At 39.6% G+C, this 22,811-nt stretch overlaps 1 pseudogene; it reads right to left on the bottom strand.

The window, feature by feature from the left end:
• LOC147341303 (adhesion G protein-coupled receptor G4-like) overlaps positions 1-22,337 on the bottom strand; it is a 63,802-nt pseudogene extending 41,465 nt beyond the window's left edge.
• Between the last annotated feature and the right edge of the window lie 474 nt (positions 22,338-22,811).

Consider the following 22,811-nt stretch of genomic DNA (forward strand, 5'->3'; position numbering starts at 1 on the left):
TGTGCGCCACAACACTGAGCCTGTGCTGCGGAGCCCGTGCTCTGCAATGAGAAGCCACCACAATGAGAAGCCTGCGCCCGCAACTGGAGAAAAGTCGGTGTAGACCCTAAGACCCAGTCCAGCCATAAACAAATAAATAATTTCAAACCTACATCCTTCATGAACATAAGTGCTAAAATACTTAACAAAATATTATCAAGTCGAAAATACCACTGTATAAAAATGATAATACATCATAACCACTAGGGTTTCTTCCAAAAATGCAAAGATTGGTTTAACATCTTAAAATCAATGTAATTTACCATATTAGATAATGGACAAAAGCCAAATGATGATTTCAAGAGACACAGAAAAAGCATTTAACAAAATTCAACAACCACTCACAGTAAAAATTTTCAGCAAACTAGGAACAGAAGAAAACTTCCTTAATCAAATAAAGGGTATCTAAAAAACAAAACAAAAACATGGCTAATATCATAGCAATAGTAAAATAGTGAATACTTTTCTCCTGATATCAAGACAAGACATTCACTTTCACCACTTAGTCAACATTTTATTGCAAGTACTAATATCAAAATAAGTCCAAAAGAAGGAAAAAAAGGAATAAAGATTAATGAGAAACATGGCTAATGTCACTATTTTCAGATGGCATTACATAGAAAGGTTCAAATAATCTCTAAAACAACTACTACAGCTAATAAGTGAGTTTAGCAAGTTTATAGGATACAAAATTTATATATATGATAGATGGATGGATAGATAGTGAGAGATTGGTGATAGATATAGCTTATCAATTTTATTTTTTTTTCAATTTTATTTTTAAATACTTGCAGCAGATAATTGTAAATTTTAATTTTAAATGAAATTTAAAAATAATTTCACTTGTTCAGTTCAGTCCAGTCACTTAGTTGTGTCTGACTCTTTGTGACCCCATGAATCGCAGCACGCCAGGCCTCCCTGTCCATCACCAATCCCGGAGTTCACTCAGACTCACATCCATTGAGTCAGTGATGCCATCCAGCCATCTCATCCTCTGTCGTCCCCTTCTCCTCTTGCCTCCAATCCCTCCCAGCGTCAGAGTTTTTTCCAATGAGTCAACTCTTCGCATGAGGTAGCCAAAGTACTGGAGTTTGAGCTTCAGTATCATTCCTTTCAAAGAAATCCCAGGGCTGATCTCCTTCAGAATGGACTGGTTGGATCTCCTTGAAGTCCAAGGGACTCTCAAGAGTCTTCTCCAACACCACAGTTCAAAAGCATCAATTCTTCGGTGCTCAGCTTTCCTCACAGTCCAACTCTCACATCCATATATGACCACTGGAAAAACCATATCCTTGACTAGACGGACCTTTGTTGGCAAAGTAATGTCTCTGCTTTTGAATATGCTATCTAGGTTGGTCATAACTTTTCTTCCAAGGAGTAAGCGTCTTTTAATATCATGGCTGCAGTCACCATCTGCAGTGATTTTGGAGCCTCCCAAAATAAAGTCTGACACTGTTTCCCCATCTATTTCCCATGAAGTGATGGGACCAGATGCCATGAACTTCGTTTTCTGAATTTCACTTGTACTAAGTCAGAAAAAGAAAGACAAATACCATATGATATCACTTATATGTGGAATCTAAAATATGACACAAATGAACCCATCTATCAAACAAAGAATCATGGACATAGAAAGTAGACTGGTTGTTGTCAAGGGGGATGGGGTTGGGTGAGGGTTTGATTTGATGTAAATTGGTATATACAGAATGGATAAACAACAAGGTCCTACTGTGTAGCACAGATAATTGCATTAAAAATCTTGTGATAACCATAATGGAAAAGAAATGAAAAATAATGTACATATATATAAAGAGATATAACTGAATTGTTTTGCTGTATAGTAGTAATTAACACATTGTAATTGGATGTGAGAGTTGGACTATAAAGAAAGCTGAATGCCGAAGAATTGATGCTTTTGAACTGTGGTGTTGGAGAAGATTCTTGAGAGTCACTTGGACTGCAAGGAGATCCAACCAGTCCATCCTAAAGGGATCAATCCTGAGTGTTCATTGCAAAGACTGATGTTGAAGCTGAAACTCCAATACTTTGGCCACCTGATGCAAGGAGCTGACTCATTTGAAAAGACTCTAATGCTGGGAAAGATTGAAGGCAGGAGGAGAAGGGGACGACAAAGGATGAGATGGTTGGATGGCATCACCAACTCAATGGACATGAGTTTGGGTAAACTCCAGGAGTTGGTGATGGACAGGGAGGCCTGGTGTGCTGCGGTTCATAGGGTCACAAAGAGTTGGACACGACTGAGTGAATGAAATGAGCTGAATTCAACTATACTTCAATAAAAAATTTTTTAATTCCATTTGCAACAGTACCAGAAAAAATACTTAGGATGAATTTAACAAAAGACAGGCAATACCTCTCCATTTAGCACTCATGGCTGATTCATGTCAATGTATGGCCAAAACCACCACAATATTGTAAAGTGGTTAGCCTCCAATTAAAATAAAAAATTAAGTTAAAAAAAGAAAAAAAAAAACATTGCTGAGAGAAATTAAAATAGACCTGAATAAATGTTCCTGGATAAATATTACAAAATCCAATATTACTAAGAAATCAATTCTCCCAAAATTGTGCAATCCCAATTATAACCTTGGCAAGGTTTTTTTCTACAAATTGACAAGCACATTTGAAAATTCACATGGGCATACAAAAGGCCTGGAATAACCACAGCAATCTTGAAAAAAAAAAAAAAGTTGAAGGACTCCCACTACCTGATTCAAGACTACAGAAATAAAGATAGTGTGATACATATATATATATATATATTTTTTCTTTTTTACAAAAAATCAATAGAATTGAACAGAAAGCTCAAAAATAGACCTACACAAGGAATTCCATGGAAGTCCAGTGGTTAGGACTCTGTGCTCTCACTACCAGGAACCCATGTTGGGGAACTAAGATCCCACAAGCCACGCAGTGGGGTCAAAAAAGAATTTTTTTAAAAAAAACAGACCTACACGTACATGAGTATTTGATATTTTGTCAAAGGTGCCAAAGTAATCTATGGAGAAAGGAAAATCTTCAGTAAATAATGCTGGAATAACTAGATTTCTAAATGGAACAAAATTAATTCCAAACCACACACCATACCACACCTCATACCATGCAAAAATTAAGTTCAATTAATTAGGACTATCATCCTAAATGTAAAAACTGAAACCATAGATCTTTTAAAGGAAAGAGAATCGTCATGATCTGTTGATAGGCAAAGATTTCTTAAACAAGTTATATATTGTTATTCATGAAAGAAAATAAAAACTGATGAATTATACCTCACCAAAATTACAACTTAAGCTCATCAAAAGACACCACTTATCTAATAGATAAACCACAGAGAAAATATTTTCAAAACATGTATCTGACTCATATCCAGAAGTTGTAAAAAAAAAAAAACTTTCAACTCAATAAGAAGAAGACAAACAATCCAACTGAAAAATGGGCAAAAATTTTAATAGATATTTTACCAAAGATATAGAAAAGGCCAATACAAAAATGAAAAATTGCTCCATATCCTTAACCACTTTAAAAAGGAGTATGGTTGGTTTTTACAAATTTAAACATATAACTTATGAACCAGCAATTCCATTCATAGGTATTTACTCAGTTCAGTTCAGTTCAGTCGCTCAGTCGTGTCCGACTCTTTGTGTCTCCCCGGACTGCAGCACGCGAGGCTTCCCTGTCCATCACCAACTCCGGAGTTTACTCAAACTCATGCCCATTGAGTCGGTGATGCCATCCAACCATCTCATCCTCTGTTGTCCCCTTCTCCTCCCGCCTTCAATCTTTCCCAGCATCAGGGTCTTTTCAAATGAGTCAGCTCTTCGCATCAGGTGGCCAAAGTATTGGAGTTTCAGCTTCAACATCAGTCCTTCCAATGAACACCCAGGACCGATCTCCTTACTCAAGATAAATGAAAATATATATCCACACAAGGACTTTTACCTAAATCTTCAATGCAGCACTAAACATAATAGCCCCAAACTAGAAACAATACAAACAATCTGTGATATATCCATACAATGGAATATTACTCAGCAATAAAATGAATAAACTACAAAAACAGAAGAATGAATCTCAAAAAAATCCTACTGTAGTACATAGAAGAAGACTTATACAAGACAGTACATATCATATAATTCATTTATAGAAAGTTCTAGAATAGGCAAAACTATGGTTAAAAAAAAAAATCAGAACAGTGATAGGCAACAGAGGTAGCAGTCACAGGGATTGACGGGAATGGCCACAGGAGGACTTTCAGGAGTGATAGCAGTGTTTTATATCTTGACAGGGGTTTGAGTTACACAGATACACACATTTGTCGAAAATCAGAGAAAGTATACTTCAAATTTATGCTTTCCCCATATGCAAACTTCATAATTTTTTAAACTATAAATTTAAAAAGACTGCTCTCCCGAACTTTTCTGAGCCAGGGTTGGTGGACAAATGAGGTTGTGTGGAGTAGAGAAAAGGGTTCAGACTTTAAAGCCAGCCAGACATAAATTTGACTTCTAGCTCAGCCATTAGGCTGTGTGTCTTTGGGCAAATTACTTAATTTCTCTGTTTCCTTATGTGTGCAGATGAAATAGTAGCACAATGCCCAACATATAGTATGTGCTCCATAAATGGTTTGTGTTAGTTGCTCAGTCATGTCCGACTCTTTGTGACCCCATGGACTACATCTGCCAGGCTTCTCTGTCTACTGGCTTTCTCAGGCAAGAATACTGGAGTGGGTTGCCATTTCCTTCTTCAGGGGATCTTCTGGATCCAGGGATTGATCCCAGGTCTCCTCCATTGCAGGGCGGATTCTGTATCCACTGAGCCACCATAAGTGGTACTTATTGATAAACTGACATCTGAGATGATTTGGGATCACAGGGCCGAAAGAGGTATTATTGCATACCTCATGAACGCTGTTCCAGCCAAGCTATTGGCCTACTAAAGGTTATACGTGAATCTTCCCTGGGATATTTGTATTTTCATAAGGCTCCATGAAGGTTAAAAAAGTACCCCATCTCCTTCCAAGGAGTAGATGAATGAAGATTTGGAGCAGTGTTTGGCTGATTTGCTCTCAGTACCCTGAGCTCCACTCACCTCAGGCTCTATGCCTTCTTCATAGGAGCGAATGCTGAGGGCCATGCCTTCAAATGTGTGGTCCACCCATAGGACAGCCAAAGTCAGCCTGGCCACCGTCAGATTTGCTGCGCTCCCAGGAAACTCCATCTTGTGACCAGCATGTTCAATTATCCTCAGAATTCTGCAAGGAATGACAGGTAGAGAAGAGTATTCCTAGTTTTTGAATGTAAAACCCATCCTCCTTACAAAATTTCCTCTACATAAAATTTTCTTTGAGTTTTAATCACTATCTTTATATTGCTTAGAAATTAGTAGATAAGAGTATAGGCTTTGAAGTCAGAGCAGCTGAAATTTAAAGCTTAGTTGCTCTAATTTCTAACTGTGTGGGAAAATCAAATGACCTCATCAACCTTCAGTCTCCTCACTTGCAAAGTTAATAATATGAGCACTCATCTCAAAAGAATGTATTAAAGATTAGATGAAATTGATATATGTAAAGCCAGATCCTGCAGGGTCTCATAGGCCAAGAAATTTGGATTTTAGTCTATATGTAACAGAAATCTACTGAGTGGTTTTAAAAGCAAGACAATAACATGATCTGATATATGCATAAAAGATTATTCTGTAGAAGAGAGACCACAGAGAGGCAAGAGCAAAGGTTGGGAGATCAGTTAAGAGGTTATTGTAGAAGATCAGTTGAGAGAAACGGAGCTAGGCCTAGAGTAGTACTGGTAGCAATGGAGAGAAGTAGATGGTTTCTAGGAAAAATATGCCAGCAAATTTGGAAACCTCAGAAATGGCCACAAGACTGGATAAGTTCAGCTTTCATTCCAATCTCAAAGAAGGGCAATGCCAAAGAACATTCAAACTACCACACAATTGTGCTCATTTCACATGCTAGCAAGGTAATGCTCAGAATCCTTCAGGTTAGGCTTCAACAGTACAAGAATCCAAGAACTTTTAGATTTACGAGCTGGATTTAGTAAAGGCAGAGGAACCAGAGATCAAATTGCCAACATCCATTGGATCTTAGAAAAAGCAAGGGAATTCCAGAAAAACATCTACTTCTGCTTCATTGACTAGGCTAAAGCCTTTGACTGTGTGGATCACAATAAACTGTGGAAAATTCTGAAAGAGATGGGAATACCAGACCACCTTACCTGCCTCCTGAAAAACCTGTATGTGGGTCAAGAAGCAACAGTTAGAACCAGACATGGAACAAGGGACTGGTTTCAAATTGGGAAAGGAGTACGTCAAGGCTGTATTTTGTTAGCCTGCTTATCTACCTATATGCAGAATACATCATTGGAAATGCCGGGCTGGATGAAACGCAAGCTGGAATCAAGATTGCCGGGAGAAATATCAATAACCTCAAATATACAGATGACACCACCCTTATGGCAGAAAGTGAAGAAGAACTAAAAAGCCTCTTGATGAAGGTGAAAGAGGAGAGTGAAAAAGTTGGCTTAAAACTCAACATTCAGAAAACGAAGATCATGGCATCTGGTTCCATCACTTTATGGGAAATAGATGGGGAAACAGTGTCAGACTTTATTTTTTTGGGCTCCAAAATCACTGCAGATGGTGACTGTAGTCATGAAATTAAAAGATGCTTGCTCCTTGGAAGGAAAGCTATGACAAACCTTGACAGCATATTAAAAAGCAGACACATCAGTTTGCCAACAAAAGTCCATATAGTCAAAGCTATGGTTTTTCCAGTAACTGTGAACGGATGTGAGATGGTGCTATGTCGCTTCAGTCATATCTCACTCTTTGTGACCCTATGGACTGTAGCCCACCAGGCTCCTCTGTCCATGGGGATTCTCCAGGCAAGAATACTGGGGTGGGTTGACATGCGCTCCTCCAGGGGATCTTCCCAACCTAGGGATCAAACCCGTGTCTCTGATGTCTCCTGCATTGGCAGGTGGGTTCTTTACCACTAGTGGCACCTGGGAAGCCTGGGATGTGAGAGCTGAACCATAAAGAAGGCTGAGCACCGAAGAATTGATGCTTTCAATCTGTGGTGCTGGAGAACTCTCTTTAGAGTCCCTTCCTCAGCAAGGAGATCCAACCATTCAATCCTAAAGGAAATCAACCCTGAATATTCATTGGAAGGACTGATGCTGAAGCTGAAGCTCCAATACTTTGGCTACCTGATATGAACAGCCAACTCACTGGAAAAGACCCTGATGCTGGGAAAGATTGAGGGCAGGAGGAGAAGGGGGTGACAGAGAATGAGATAGTTGGATGGCGTCACTGACTCAATGGACGTGAGTTTGAGCAAACTCTGGGAGATAGTGCAGGACAGGGAAGCCTGGTGTGCTGTAGCCCATGGGGTCACAAAGAGTGGGACACAACAGAGGGAAGTAATTAGTGTCCTCAAGTTTTTTGCTTGAGCCTTGGGTGGATGCATTATGTAGAAATGGGGAACATTGGGGGAACACCAGGAAGCAGATTGAACGTTTGACTTGGGGTAACTATTTATTTGGAAAGTTGCTGTCATTAAGGTTCAGTTAGAATTTGAATGCATTCTTTCGAAATTGGGATTCCAAGAGGATGACCCCCAGCATGTTGTGCTCACAAAGCAGTCAACGCATAACTACCTGACCTTTAGAACTGGCAATGCCTGTATGCAAAGGAATTAACAGTATATATTGTAAATATTTTGAAATAACTTATTTTACCAAAGTACTAGTATTTACTCATTGCTTACTCCATGCAGATCAGATGCTGAATGGTTTTGCTTTCCCAAAGCAGCACTGATTATTTGTAATATAGTCTGGGTTAGGTTCATACTTATCTCATCACACTGAAATATCAGATACTTTCGAAACAATAATCTTTGTTTCTTCTTCATCCAGAAGAGGGGATTCATTGATTAAATTTAAAATGTGTTCTGCAACATCATTCACATTTTCTGGGGAAAGAAAAGTGAAATATAAAAGCTGCTGCATTACCTAGTTTTGGGCCATGCTGGTCTGTGTCTTTCCATTTAAAAAGTAAAGGCAGTAAAATGGAAACATATACCAAGTTAGCAAAATTTGTGAAGGAAACACTGGACTTCAATTTCTACAATTGATGGAGTCCCAGAAAGTAGCACATAAGTCAAATTTTTATTCACTAAATCCTTTTTTAAATACTTCCCTAGGGAAACCTTTCTTGTCACTAAAGATTATCTTGCAATTAGATTCTAATTAAGTTAAGACTTTTGAGTATTGGATTGAGTTAAGTAGATCCCATCTGTACTCAAATATCATACTCACTCTATGCTTTCATAATCAAGGATGGTGATTATGTTGTTCTGTCAAGAACCAGCAACGTGCAGAACAAAAGCAAATATGGACCACATAACAATAAAGAGCGCTTCAGGTTTTTCTAGAGAGTAAGCACAATAGATATTAATTCACCCACTTTTTTCTTCACTTTTTATTATGGAAATTTTAAAATATGCACAAAAGTAGAAAGAATAGTATAATGAATCTCAGTGTACCTCATGAATCACCTAGCTTCAACAAGTGTCAATGAAAAGCTAATCTTATTTTATCTACAATTCCGCCTACCTTCTCCCAACCCCAGATTATTTTAAAGCAACCCCCAGACATCATATCATTTCATCCATGAACACTTCAGAATGCATCTCTAAAACAAAGGACTATAATTATCCTCCAATTAAAAATAAAAAATAATAAAATAAAAAACTTTGTCAGAACCACAATACCAGTATCATATCTTTTAAAAGTTTATAATAATACTCAATATTATCAAATATCCAGTCAGTGTTCAAAAGTCCTCATGTCTCGTAAGTGCTTTTTAAAAGTAGTTTTTTGTTGGGATCATCACCCACTGTTAAACAGCTTTATTAGACAAATACAAAACTAGGCTTAAGTTTGATATAACCTATATGAAGCAGTATTCTTGTCTGGAGAATCCCATGGGCAGAGGAACCTGACAGGCTATAGTCCATGGGCTCACAAGAATCGGACACGACTTAGCAACTAAAGAGAGAGAGAGAGAGATGAAGCTGGGCTCCCTTGTGGTGCCCTCCCAGCTTAGAACACTCACGTTCAAATCCAGTAACCAAAATATAATGGAAAATAATTGAAAAATGATGTGAAAGCCAACAATAAATGATTTTTGAGAAATTTCTTTTAAAAAGAAAAATACAGTCTGTTGGGAAAAATTCCAGAGAGAGATTACATTCATAACACACTTAACCCAAGTTACATTTCAAATGACCAACTCTTTCTCTCACTGTTTCTCTCTCTCTTTGCATCCTCCACAGTTGGCAGCATCTCTCCAAACCTCTCTCTCCTACCCCAAGTGCCCCACAACTTTATCCCCAACATAGCTTACAAAGGCCATTTTTTTCTTTCTCCCATTTTCCTCATTTCTTGCTTTAATCTCTGTCTGTCTGTCTCTCTCTTTAGTCTATTCTTATCAACATAAATTAAATAATCTTAACTGAGATCCTCTCAATTGTCTCTCTTTAACCATTACCCCAATCCGTCCAGCAATGGCAGAAAAATAGAGCATTCTCAGTCACAGATGTTTCTACTGCTCTTATTAAATTGTCCAGGCTTTGCTGTAAATGGGAGCTGCCTCCCTGGGTCATTATTCTTTGCGTTTCAGTGATGGGACTTCACTTCATGCACTCCCTGCTGTGGCCAAATGAAAGTAAACAATAGGCCAATGGGAGACTATTATATATTGTAGAAAGTAACTACAGACTTTTCACTGGGGGTTGTATGGTTTTTAAGCAAAATTCAAAACTAATTACATGCATTGTGTAAAAATTCTAAGTTCCCAAGCAAAAGCAATAAAAGGAATCCTCCTTTATTAGCTGTAGAATAACCTCCATTGCTTGAAGTAGTTAAAATTAATCTGCCAGTAATTACAATAATGAAAACAGTAACATCGGTTATTCACTGAGCAACTTCTATAAGCCAGTGTTCTAGTTATCTACTGCTGCAGAACAAACAACCCCAAAACTTAATGACTTAAGACAACAGTTTATTGTTCTCTCTCATTGTTCTCTGTGTTGATAAACCTCAGGTGAGCACTTCTCATTTGGAGTCTCTCATGTAGGTGCAGTCAGATGACAGGTGGGACTGGAGTCATCTGAAGGTTAGACTGGACTGGAAGTCTAAGATGGCTCCCTCACATGCCTGGCAGTTGAGGCTACCATGGACTGGTCAGTTGAGGTTGTTGCCTCTTGAGTCAGTTGAGGCTCTTCCCTACACATGACCTCTCCCGCTGGCTTAGGCTCAGTGGTACGCTGATCTGGTTTATGGTGTACTGGAGCCAGCTTGTGTCAACTATTGAGAACCAACTGTTACATTTTCAGGAATTTTGTGAGCCATTATTAAAAGTTAAATTACATAAACTTCCAATTAAATAAAGCATATTACAAATAATAGTGATAATCAGAACTCATTACTTCCTAATTATTTTACTGCATTTTAATAATCTATGCTCTTGTGATTGTTCACATCTACTGTGTTCATGCATCTCTTACCAACTTTATGTTCAGTGCTATATGTTGTAGTTTGTGTTCAGCCTTGGGAGGAGTATTACAGCAAAGAAATCAGCAAATGCTACAAATTTATTACTTTTTCCCCATAGAGCTTGCCATTAAACATTTTCCAGCACACTGCTGTTTGGGCTTTGGAGTCTGGGTTCTAAGAGGATGAGAACGTACCAATAGAAAGGAAGGAGAAAATTCCAGTCTTCTTAAAAGTTAGTTCCATAAATGGTGCAATAGTCACTACTGCCCAATTCTATTGGATTAAGCAGTCACAAGCTAGCTCTGATTCTACTCTCAGTTGACAAGGAGGGAATGAATCGATGGTGGCTACTTTGGAGACAAGATACCATAGCAGGGCCGTATACATTCATTTCTTTTCATCTTATCATCACCTTAAACCTATGTGGTGGGTACTAATATTATGTCTTTTATATAGATTAAGAAATTAAGACTCAGAGATCCTAACCCAAATTTTAATCCAGGCCTGTTTGATTCCAAAGCTAGTGTTCTTCAATATCATTTCCTACTACAGCATTTGTGCCTTTGTCCCTTTTCTCCATGGTGTTGGGGGTTGGAGCAGCTGTATTTTGCAGGCCTTCTCCCTGACATTCTGAGAATTAAATAATTCTCTATCAATCACATACTCTTCTACCCTGATGGTGGAATGAACACAGACAGGAGACAGTTTTGTGAAAAGTTCTAGCCAACTTCAGAGAGTGATGCAGCCTCAACATCCTAGAGGTAACAAAAATTCAGCACAATGACGAACCTACAGAACTTTGAAATAAGGGTGGCTTTTCTACCTGTGATATTAAGGAGTTTTGTGAATTGAGAATTTAAGTGGGGAACTTATGAGTTTTCTCCAATCAAGATATCTCACACTTGTCAGCAAGATTGAAAGCTAAAGAAAAATTGTTTCAACGTGAATGCATTTTTCTTTCCTTAAGTGTACTCATTTGTCATTAAGCTTCTACCTTACAAGGTGAAGGATTCCTCCAAAGCTAATACATTTGATAGTTTATTTTTCAGTTATATACATTAGAGTCACCCTCTCACTCTTCTGTTTCTCTGCAGATTTTTTTAAATAAAGTGACTTCTGACAGTTAATTTTCTAAAAATCTCAATCCAACGCCATGCTTTTGTTGTTGTTATGGTTGTTTGTTAACTTTTTCTTCCACAGAGAAAATTCTATTAGCATGTCTAAGAAAAATGTGTCACTCAAAAGGAGAGAGGCCAGCAGGAAACACAGAACTTTCTATCTTGTCACCCACTCACTTCAAGCTGCAACACTCTCTCTTGCCCGGACTCATGATTTCAGATCCAGAAACCATCAGAGATGTGCTTGCTTTTCTAATTCCTCTAGGTATTCCTTGGCAAGGATCTCAAACTTAAATCTTCTGCAAAAAGACAAGACTCAGAAGTTCACTGCCTCGGGGCTCTTCCCTGGCCCTTTTGCAGGGTACTGGAATGCCTACATCTCAATTTCTAACTCTTCATGATGGGAGGAAACCACTGTATGCAGTAGAGCAATGCTCGACAGGATGTGCATAAACCAAAACTCTGTGTGGAAAACTTTATGCATAATTTAAAAAACACTGAAAAGCAGAGGCAGGACTTTCAGGATAGTGTAGTAAGGAGAGGCTTAGGGAAACGTTCAACAAGAGAGATCTCTAATGCTGGTCAAAGTTAGCTAAGATAATCATTCAAAGTCTCCGGAGACTGATGGGAGAGCTTACAGCAGACTGACAAGCATTTATTGAAGAAAATCTACAGAAATTTGTCAAGTGCAGTGGCAGGCCATGGCATCTGAGCTAGGAATTGCACCCATCCTCCACAGATCTGCCTTGCGAACGAATTGTTCCACTGGGCTAGGCAGCTGAGTGGCACTTAGCATCTCCCCCAGGTCCCTGAGATGGAAGAACTATTCTGAGTGGATTTGATGGCAAGTGAACATGTGCAGTTCCCACCTTTCCAACTCTGAGCTGTTGAAGATCCATACTAGGCAGTGGCAGCAGCTGAGTGTCAGCAATAAGTCCCTCTTGTGCCCAAGCTCGCACACACAGCTCCTGTTGCATAGGGAAGACCCTAGTGAAGTACCTGGTGAAGGGCATATTCACCACCATCACCACCCCCAAGCTCTTGCCCCATAGGACAGATATTTTGCCCAGAGGAGGATAGAAGAAAGCCTCAAAGATTGGTAATACTCTTCTCCTAACAAGGGCACAGACTTTAAGTGGATCAAACTGTGGAGCAATTTATACCCTGCTAAGTCGCTTCAGTCGTGTCCGACTCTGTGCGATCCCATAGACGGCAGCCCACCAGGCTCCCCCTTACCTGGGATTCTCCAGGCAAGAACACTGGAGTGGGTTGCCATTTCCTTCTCCAATGCGTGAAAGTGAAAAGGGAAAGTGAAGTCGACCCCGTGGACTGCAGCCTACCAGGCTCCTCCACCCATTGGATTTTCCAGGCAAGAGTACTGGAGTGGGGTGCCATTGCCTTCTCCATTTATACCCTAGGGTTTTGTAAAAAATGACAGAGCAATCAACTATCAACTAGGATGTTAACAACTGGCTGTGATACCAACAGAGGCAGGCCAGCCAGAAGCTTAGTGGGGAAATCAGAGAAACAGAGATAACTCAGCTAGAGCCACAGTCATTCCTAGTGCTCAAGGAAAATGTGTACATCTCCAAGGCTTCATCTTAAGGAGCAGCATCAAAGGATGTACACTGCAGGGGAAACAGACTTCACCAAACTCGTCTAACCAATGGCATTTTTTACAGAGATAGAGTAAACAATTCTAAAATTCATATGGAACCACAAAAAAGATCTGAACAGCCAAACTGACCTTGAGAAAGTAGATCAAAGGCATTGCACTCCTTGATGTAAAAATATATTAAAAAGCTACAGTAATCAAAACAGTATGAAGTTCATATGAAGACAGGCATATAAATCAATGGAATAGAATAGAAAGCCCAGAAATAAATCCATATATCAACTGACGTTCAACAAGGATGCCAAGAATATACAGTGATGTTCAACAACAATGCCAAGAATATACAATGGGCAAAGAGGGTCTCTCCAACAAATGGAAAACTGGATATCCACATACAAAAGAGTGAAATTGGACCTTTATCTTATACCACACACAAAAATCAACTCTAAGTGGATTTGAGACTTAAAACTTTAAAACTCCTAGAAGAAAACATAAGATAAAATCTTCATGATACTGATCTTGGCAATGATTTCATGGATGTGACACCAAAGGCAAAGATGACAAAACCAAAAGTAAGCAAGTTGGACTACATCAAACTAAAAGCTTCCCACAGCAAAGGAAATAATCAATAAAGTGAAAAGACAACCTACAGAAGGGAGAGAATATTTGCAAACCATGTATTTGATAAGGGGTTAATTTCCAAAATATACAAATAACTCCACCCACTCAGTAGAAGAAATCCCACAGAACTGAATTTAAAAATAGGGTAAGAACTTGAGCAGACACTTCTCAAAAGAAGAAATACAAAAGGCCAATGGTATGTGAAAAGGTGCTCAACATCACTTGCCGGGGTCCAGCCCCGCTGGATCCAGGGAATTCGAAGCGGGGACGGCGGCGGCGAGGATCAGGAAACAACTGCTTAATTAAACGTTAATTAAGGATATAAAGAGTAATAGAATAAGGATAGCTCAGTGAGGAAATTCAGTGGAGAAAAGAGGCTGAATAATTCAGCCAGAAGGTAAGAGAAAGAACGACATGGGGAGACCAAGTTTCGGTGAACAAGGCCCGCACTTTATTTTCCAAAGTAGTTTTTATACCTTAAGTTATGCATAGAGGATAATGGGGGAAGGGGTAGAGTCTTGCAGCAAGCCAGGCTTTCTTACTGCAAACTTATCATATGCAAAAGCTTAGGTGATTTGCATCATCTTCTGGCCCTGAGGCCTGTTAACATTTTAAGACCTTTTCTTCAGAAAACTTATTTTTCTCTAAAGGTGATTGGTCAGGAGCCACCCTCCAAAAGCATTAGATAAAGTTGCATTCCTACAAAGCAAAGGTGTGGTGGGCTATAACAAGAAAAAGAATTAACTCAAGGGTCGCAGGTTACAAACATTAAAGCTACTATTTACACCAATTATATTAATCAATACACTGCCAGGGACACAGCAGGTAAGGGATATGGAGACTTAGCAGCAAACATTGGCCCAACAAGTGAAAATCCCTTCACCAATACAATTTCTAATCAATCTTTTAACTGCTCAAAGGAATCTGTATTTAGACAGTTTAGAACATCTCATGCCTCTCAGTTTGGAGGCTCTGAGCAATCACATGTGGCCGGAAAAACCTATTCAGGCAGGCTAGAGGACTTCCAAGGGAGTTTTTAGGTTGAAACACTGTCACACCCAGGAATTATTAACTGGAGCTGTAAGCTAACTCTTTTTTCAGAGAGAGGTAGTGGGGGACAGCCCCCCATAAAGTCAGAGGTGTAGGTGAAAGCACAAAGCAGAAAGTAGGCAGACTCTGGTTTTGGGGGTAGATTGCTCGAGAATTTCCAGGGAGACTCCTGAGGCTTGATCCCGCCTTTGCGTATGCCAAGCCTCCTTCCTCATGACCTTTGCCAGGGGCGGAGCTCGCTCCCCGCAATCACTAGTCATCAAGGAAATGCAGATCAAAACCACAATGAGATGGTAATTATTAGAAATAAATAGATAACAAGTGTTGGCAAGGGTGTGGAGAAAAGGGTACCCTTATACACTGTAATGCTGGGCTGGAAGAAGCACAAGCTGGAATCAAGATTGCCAGGAGAAATACCAATAACCTCAGATATGCAGATGACACCACCCTTATGGCAGAAAGCGAAGAGAAACTAAAAAGCCTCTTGATGAAAGTGAAAGAGGAGTGTTACAAAGTTGGCTTAAAGCTCAACATTCAGAAAACTAAGATCATGGCATCTGGTCCCATCACTTCATGGGAAATAGATGGGGAAACAGTGGAAACAGTGTCAGACTTTATTTTTTTGGGCTCCAAAATCACTGCAGATGGTGACTGCAGCCATGAAATTAAAAGATGCTTACTCCTGGGAAGAAAAGTTATGACCAACCTAGATAGCATATTCAAAAGCAGAGACATTACTTTGCCAACAAAGGTCCGTCTAGTCAAGGCTATGGTTTTTCCAGTGGTCATGTATGGATGTGAGAGTTGGACTGTGAAGAAAGCTGAGTGCTGAAGAATTGATGCTTTTGAACTATGGTGTTGGAGAAGAGTCTTGAGAGTCCCTTGGACTTCAAGGAGATCCAACCAGTCCATTCTGAAGGAGATCAGCCCTGGGATTTCTTTGGAAGGAATGATGCTAAAGCTGAAACTCCAGTACTTTGGCCACCTCATGTGAAGAGTTGACTCATTGGAAAAGACTCTGATGCTGGGAGGGATTGGAGGCAAGAGGAGAAGGGGACAACAGAGGATGAGATGGCTGGATGGCATCACTGACTCGATGGACGTGAGTCTGAGTGAACTCCGGGAGATGGTGATGGACAGGGAAGCCTGGCGTGCTGCAATTCATGGGGTCGCAGAGAGTCAGACACAATGGAGCGACTGAACTGACTGACTGACTGATACACTGTTTAGGTAAATGCAAACTGCTGCACCACTGTGGAAAATAATAAAAAGTTAGACATAGAACTACAATATGATCCAGCAATACCACTTGTGAGTATATATCCAAAGGATATAAAATTATTATCTCAAAGAGATATCTGAACTTCCTTGTTCACTGCAGCATTATTCATAATAACAAATATATGAGAATAACCTAGGAGTCTGTAGAGAGGTAACTGAATAAATAAAATTTTATTATATGTATATATGTATACATACATATTAAATGGAATGTTATGCGGCCTTCAGTCCAGCTCAGTTCAGTCACTCAGTTCTGTCCTACTCTTTGCAACTCCATGAATCGCAGCACGCCAGGCCTCCCTGTCCATCACCAACTCCCGGAGTTCACTCAGACTCACGTCCATCGAGTCGGTGATGCCATCCAGCCATCTCATCCTCTGTCGTCCCCTTCTCCTCTTGCCTCCAATCCCTCCCAGCATCAGAGTCTTTTCCAATGAGTCAACTCTTCGCATGAGGTGGCCAAAGTACTGGAGTTTCAGCTTTAGCATCATTCCTTCCAAAGAAATCCCAGGGCTGATCTCCTCCAGAATGGACTGGTTGGATCTCCTTGCAGTCCAAGGGACTCTCAAGAGTCTTCTCCAACACCACAGTTCAAAAGCATCAATTCTTCGGCGCTCAGCTTTCTTCACAGTCCAACTCTCACATCCATACATGACCACTGGAAAAACCATAGCCTTGACTAGACGGACCTTTGTTGGCAAAGTACTGTCTCTGCTTTCCAATATGCTTTCTAGGTTGGTCATAACTTTCCTTCCAAGGAGTAAGTGTCTTTTAATTTCATGGCTGCAATCACCATCTGCAGTGATTTTGGAGCCCCCAAAAATAAAGTTTGACACTGTTTCCACTGTTTCCCCATCTATTTCCCATGAAGTGATGGGAAGATGCCATGATCTTCCTTTTCTGAATGTTGAGCTTTAAGCCAACTTTTTCACTCTCCTCTTTCACTTTCATCAAGAGGCTTTTTAGTTCCTCTTCACTTTCTGCCATAAGGGTGGTGTCATCTGCATATCTGAGGATACTGATATTTCTCCCGGCAATCTTGATTCCAGCTTGTGCTTCTCCAGCCCAGTGTTTCTCAGGATGTACTCTGCATATAAGTTAAATAAGCAGGGTGACAATATACAGCCTTGACGTACTCCTTTTCCTATTTGGAACCAGTCTGTTGTACCATGTCCAGTTCTAACTGTTGCTTCCTGACCTGCATACAGATTTCTCAAGAGGCAGATCAGGTGGTCTGGTATCCCCATCTCTTTCAGAATTTTCCACAGTTTATCGTGATCCACACAGTCAAAGGCTTTGGCATAGTCAGTAAAGCAGAAATAAATGTTTTTCTGGAACTCTCTTGCTTTTTCCATGATTCAGCGGATGTTGGCAATTTGATCTCTGGTTCCTCTGCCTTTTCTAAAACCAGCTTGAACATCTGGAAGTTCACGGTTCACATATTGCTGAAGGAAATCCTGTCATCTGCAGCAACATGGATGAAACAGAAGAGTATAATGCTAAGTGAAATAAGCAAGACTCAAAAAGATCAGTATGCATGATCTCACTTATATGTGGAATCTAAAATAGTCAAACTCACAGAAGCACAGAATAAAATGGTGATTACCAGGGTTTAGAGAAGAGGGAAGTGAGTAGTTACTAATCAACAGGCATAAACATTCAGTTAAGCAAGATGACTAAGTTCTAGATATATACTATAAAACATTGTGTCAGCCGTCAATAGTAATGCATTGTACATTTTAAAATTGTCAGGAAAGTAGGTCTCACGTAAAGTGTTCTTACAACAATAAAATTAAATTAAAAGAAGAAAGAAAGTAGATTGGGCTAGGGGAAAGAGGGAATGGAGAGTGATTGCTAACATGTATGGTGTTTCATTTAGGAGTGATTAGAATGTTCTAGAATTAGTGGTGATGGTTGCACAATCTAGTGAATACACTAAAAAGCACTGAACTGTACACATTCCATGGCTGAATTTTATGTCAATATCTCCATAAAATTTTAATTACATTGAGATTAACTTATCAAATCACAAATATCCAAAAATCTGATAACATGCTGTGTTGATTTGAAGATGTTCAGAAACAGGCACTTTCACACCTTGTAAGTGGGAGTATAAGTTGGTGCAACTATTACAGAGAGCATTTTGATATCATGAAAAGTACGATTGATTTGAAAAGATACATGCACCCCAATGTTCATAGCAGTATTTACAATAACCCATACATGGAAGCAATGTAAATATCCATTGACAGACGAATGGATAAAGAAGATGTGGTGTATATATGTGGGATATTACTCAGCCATAAAACAGAACGAAATAATGCCATCAGCAGCAGCATGGGTGGATCTACAAGTTATCATACTAAGCTAAGCAGTTCAGACACAGACAAATATCATATGATATCACTCATATGTGGAATCTAAAATACGAGAGAAATGAACTTATTTACAAAGCAGAAATAGACTCAGAGACAAAACAAATTTATGGTTACCAAAGGGGAAGCAGGGAGGGATAAGTTAGGAGTTTGGGATTAACACACTACTATATACAAAATAGATAAACAACAAGTTCCCACCGTATAGCACAAGGAACTATACTCAATATTTTGTAATAACATACAATGGAAAAGAATCTGAAAATTTATATATACGCACACATATAACTGAATCACTTTCCTGTACATTTGAAACTAACACATTGTAAATTAACTGTACATGCATGGATGCGAAGTTGCTTCAGACATGTCCGACTCTGTGACCCCATGGACTGCAGCCTGCCAGGCTCCTCTGTCCATGGGATTCTCCAGGCAAGAATACTGGAGTGGAATGCCATGCCCTCCTACAGGGGATCTTCCCAACCCAGGGATCGAACCCATGTCTCCAACAGCTCCTGCATAGCAGGCAGCTTCTTAACCACTGAGCCACCAGGTAAGCCCAAATTAACTATACTTCAATTTTAAAGCTTCCCTGATAGCTCAGTTGGTAAAGAATCCGCCTGTAATGCAAGAGACCCCAGTTCAGTCCCTGGGTCAGGAAGATCCACTGAAGAAGGGACAGGCTACCCACTCCAGTATTCAAAAATGCCAGAAGAAATAAAGCAAGCAAGAAAAAAGAAATGCTAATGTAAAGTACAGTGTTATCAATTCAAACAATTTTGGCATAGCAAATAAAAATAATTTATCTTAAAAAAGGTATGATTGACCCAGCAATTCTACTTTTGGGAATTTATGCTTTGAGCATACCATACTTACACAAAATGACACGCGCACAATATCCATTACAGCAGTTTTTTAGAAAACAAGGTGTAATTATCAAGTTAAATGTCCATCCATATGGACATCCATAGGTAACAGTTTAAAGAAATCAATTGGGGCATATCTGTGTTAATACAATGCAGTGAAAAAAAATAAGGAAGCTCTTCATACATTAATATGATAATTTCTGCAATATAATATTAAGAGAAAGAAGCAGGGTACAGAACAGCATGTATATCACTTTCCACTATGTGTTCAAAAAGGGAAGAAGAATATACAGACACGTGCACATTTCCTTATAGATGCATAGGTATCTCCATGGATACTAACTAAGTGGCTGGGGTCAGCTGTGGGAGGAAGAGGTTTTACAGCATATCCTTTTTAATTTTTTCAATATTGAACTATATGAACTATTATCTACTAAAACTCTTAAAAATTAAAATAAAACAAAAATAATAACTAACCAAACGTCATAAAATAGAAAATATTATGAAACAAAAATCACTGACAGTTCTGACTTCTCACGCTCCACTCCCACTTTCACCACCAATAACTACCTCATTTCTGAAATTGGATTGTTGTCAGGTAGATTTTCCTATGGGAGGTTTGCCTGTATTCTCTCTGACCTCAGGTCAAGTAGACAAACTAACTGAGGATCCATTATTTCTCTAATGTGTGCAGAATAGTCTTACCATCACTTATTGTAATATTAGCAAGATCCACAATCTTATTAGGAAGCGCTTGAAGCAATTTGCATTGTTTAAACTTTGGTTTTTCCCAGTGAGATTTGCCAGTGTCGATACTGATTGAGCTGAAAAAGAGAGGAGAGACGAACAGAATCTTCATCGTTGGAGGATGAGGTCAAAATAGTTTGAAAGCGAATGGTGAAGGAACTGGTACGTCTTTGGCATGCCTCCCCTAAGCCTACTGCCAGATTCCTAGCTGAGATGGCAAAGGTAGGAACCCAGTGTTTGTACAGTGAAGAAAACTTTGCTCTTGGGGAGCAAGTGAATCTAGGGTTCCCATAAAGGAAGCATAGGCAAGAGAGCCCCAAATGGGGCAGGGCAACGTCCACTAGACCAAGAGTCAAGGCAGAGATTTTTGCCGCTCTGGACGTGACTCCTACCCTCACTTTTGCCTCTTACCCTCATTTTAAGAGAAAATTCCTGTTACAATTGTGGTCTTTATTTCAGCATATTCAATCACTCAAGACAGTATAGCCCCCACTGTGGATCATTGGCCCGCATCATCCACCCTCCACTATGCCCGATCCAGTTCAAGCCAGTTCATTGCAAATCAGCTAACCCATTTATCAGGAGTCTTCTGTGTTCTAGGACTGGTAGTAGGTACTACAGACAAACAAGACAGCTCCTTGAGGAGCTTGCAACTTGGTGCTTTGAGATTGTAAATGTAACTACATTTATTAGGCAAAATATGAAATGGAAAAACTGTAGAAATGAAACTGAATCTATTGAAACACCAAGCAAGGAGAACTTATTTGTAACTTTTGAGCTGAGCTGGGCACTAAAAGAACAGAGATGGAGAAAGTGCCCCTTCCCCACAACCAAAGAGAGCAAATAGCACAAGCAGAGAAAGAGATGCAAGTCCAGAAGGGCAACGGTCCATCTGCGGGGGAAGGAAGGGGCCTGAGGGTGTTAAGTGCTTTATTTAGGGTTTTGCATTTAATCCTTAAAGCAATATAGAACTGGAGTGGGAAATCGGCATGTTGGCAGCCATACTTCAGGAAAATTATGCTGGTAGCAGTGTGAAGTAGAGCTGGGGGTGGGGAGGTAGTGGGCAGTTAGAAGGCCAGGAGAATGCTCTAATTGTAGGCACCCAGGGAGTGGCAGTGGGGTCAGAAAGGAAAGGGCAGATGTGAGCTCTGTTTGTGACCATAAAAGCTGCATGACTCACTAAGTGACTAGGCATAGGGAAGAAGAGGTAGGACTCAGTCACCTTCCAAAAGACAGGTTTTACATTTTTGTCAAAACCTGCTGTCTCTCCCGTCTGCACACTTAAGTTAATGGCATAAACCGGTAGCAAAGAGCAAGAAAAGAGGGGCTGATGAAAAAAGGAAAATGTTAAAGTAAAGAATAGTAGAGTGATTTAGTAAATTATTATGGGCCATCAATGAGGTAGCTTTTGAGGCAGGTTTTTGAAAAGGTCATTAAGACAATAAATGTAAAGCATGGAAAATGTTTGATAAACCACTGAGTGAAAGGTTAAATAACATTACTGCTATAAGAAGGGTGAATACCAATACATAAAATTTAAAATGCATTAAAGGCTATGTGGGAAAAAAAATACGACCACCTAAAAGCAGCTGTGTTCAGGTGGTAGGATCATGGGTGGTGGTTTTTTTTTTTTTTCTCTTCTGTCTTCTTGAAATTTTTTTCTGAGTTGTTATTATGTGGCATGTGTATGCTTAAGCAGACCCAAAAAAGTGAAAGAAAGGAAGATGGGCACTAGTGAGGGAAGGAGGAGGTGTGCTCAAAGGACTTGGAAACACGCTCCCAATTAAGCAGATCTTTGTGTACCCAACTAGCAATTAGAACTTAGCCGGTGCATACCAGAGTCTAGTAGCACTTCCACCTTCATTTTTTATGCATCTAGTTTGGGCTGTCTCAGTAGGGTTGGTTAAGAGCCACTTATATGTCCCTTTGTATTTAGAGGCTGTTTCTTCGGCTTTGCACTTTCTAGGCTCTACAGAGAAAATGAATGCGCATTTGAAAGGGCAAAAGGCACTTAAAAGTTTCATGAACATCCATTACCACCCATCATTATTACCCTGCACATAAACATCAGCAAATAAAAGGGGAAACTTTTCTACCAGGCGATTTAAAGCAGGTTGAAAATAACACTAAATTGAATCTTTTTTTAAAAATAAGGCTCCCAGTCAGATCTCACATTTGGTCCTTTGCTTTAAAACTACCACTTGACAGGACAGTTTTTCTGCTTTGGTTTCATTAAAACGGTACATACGCAATGAAAAACGTCAAGCCACACAAAGAGATGTAGAGTAAAAATCGAAAGTCCCCACCTGCCGACTGCCTTCCTCTTGAGTGCAGTTGTTAATAGTTTGGGGTGCAGTGACCAGACACTAAAGGCTGACTTCTCTTTCTTAATGGACTTTGGGCTGGACTTGGTTTTAATAAATTCAATGTATTCATCATAAGTAGTATAGATCAGGATGCTCTGTTCTGATATCGATGTTAAAAGCAAAGTTTTGCTGCCAAGT

This window comes from Bos grunniens, chromosome X (assembly GCF_055505025.1).
Source record: "Bos grunniens cultivar Pamir isolate PY7600 chromosome X, Bosgru_T2T1.0, whole genome shotgun sequence".
NCBI lineage: Eukaryota > Metazoa > Chordata > Mammalia > Artiodactyla > Bovidae > Bos > Bos grunniens.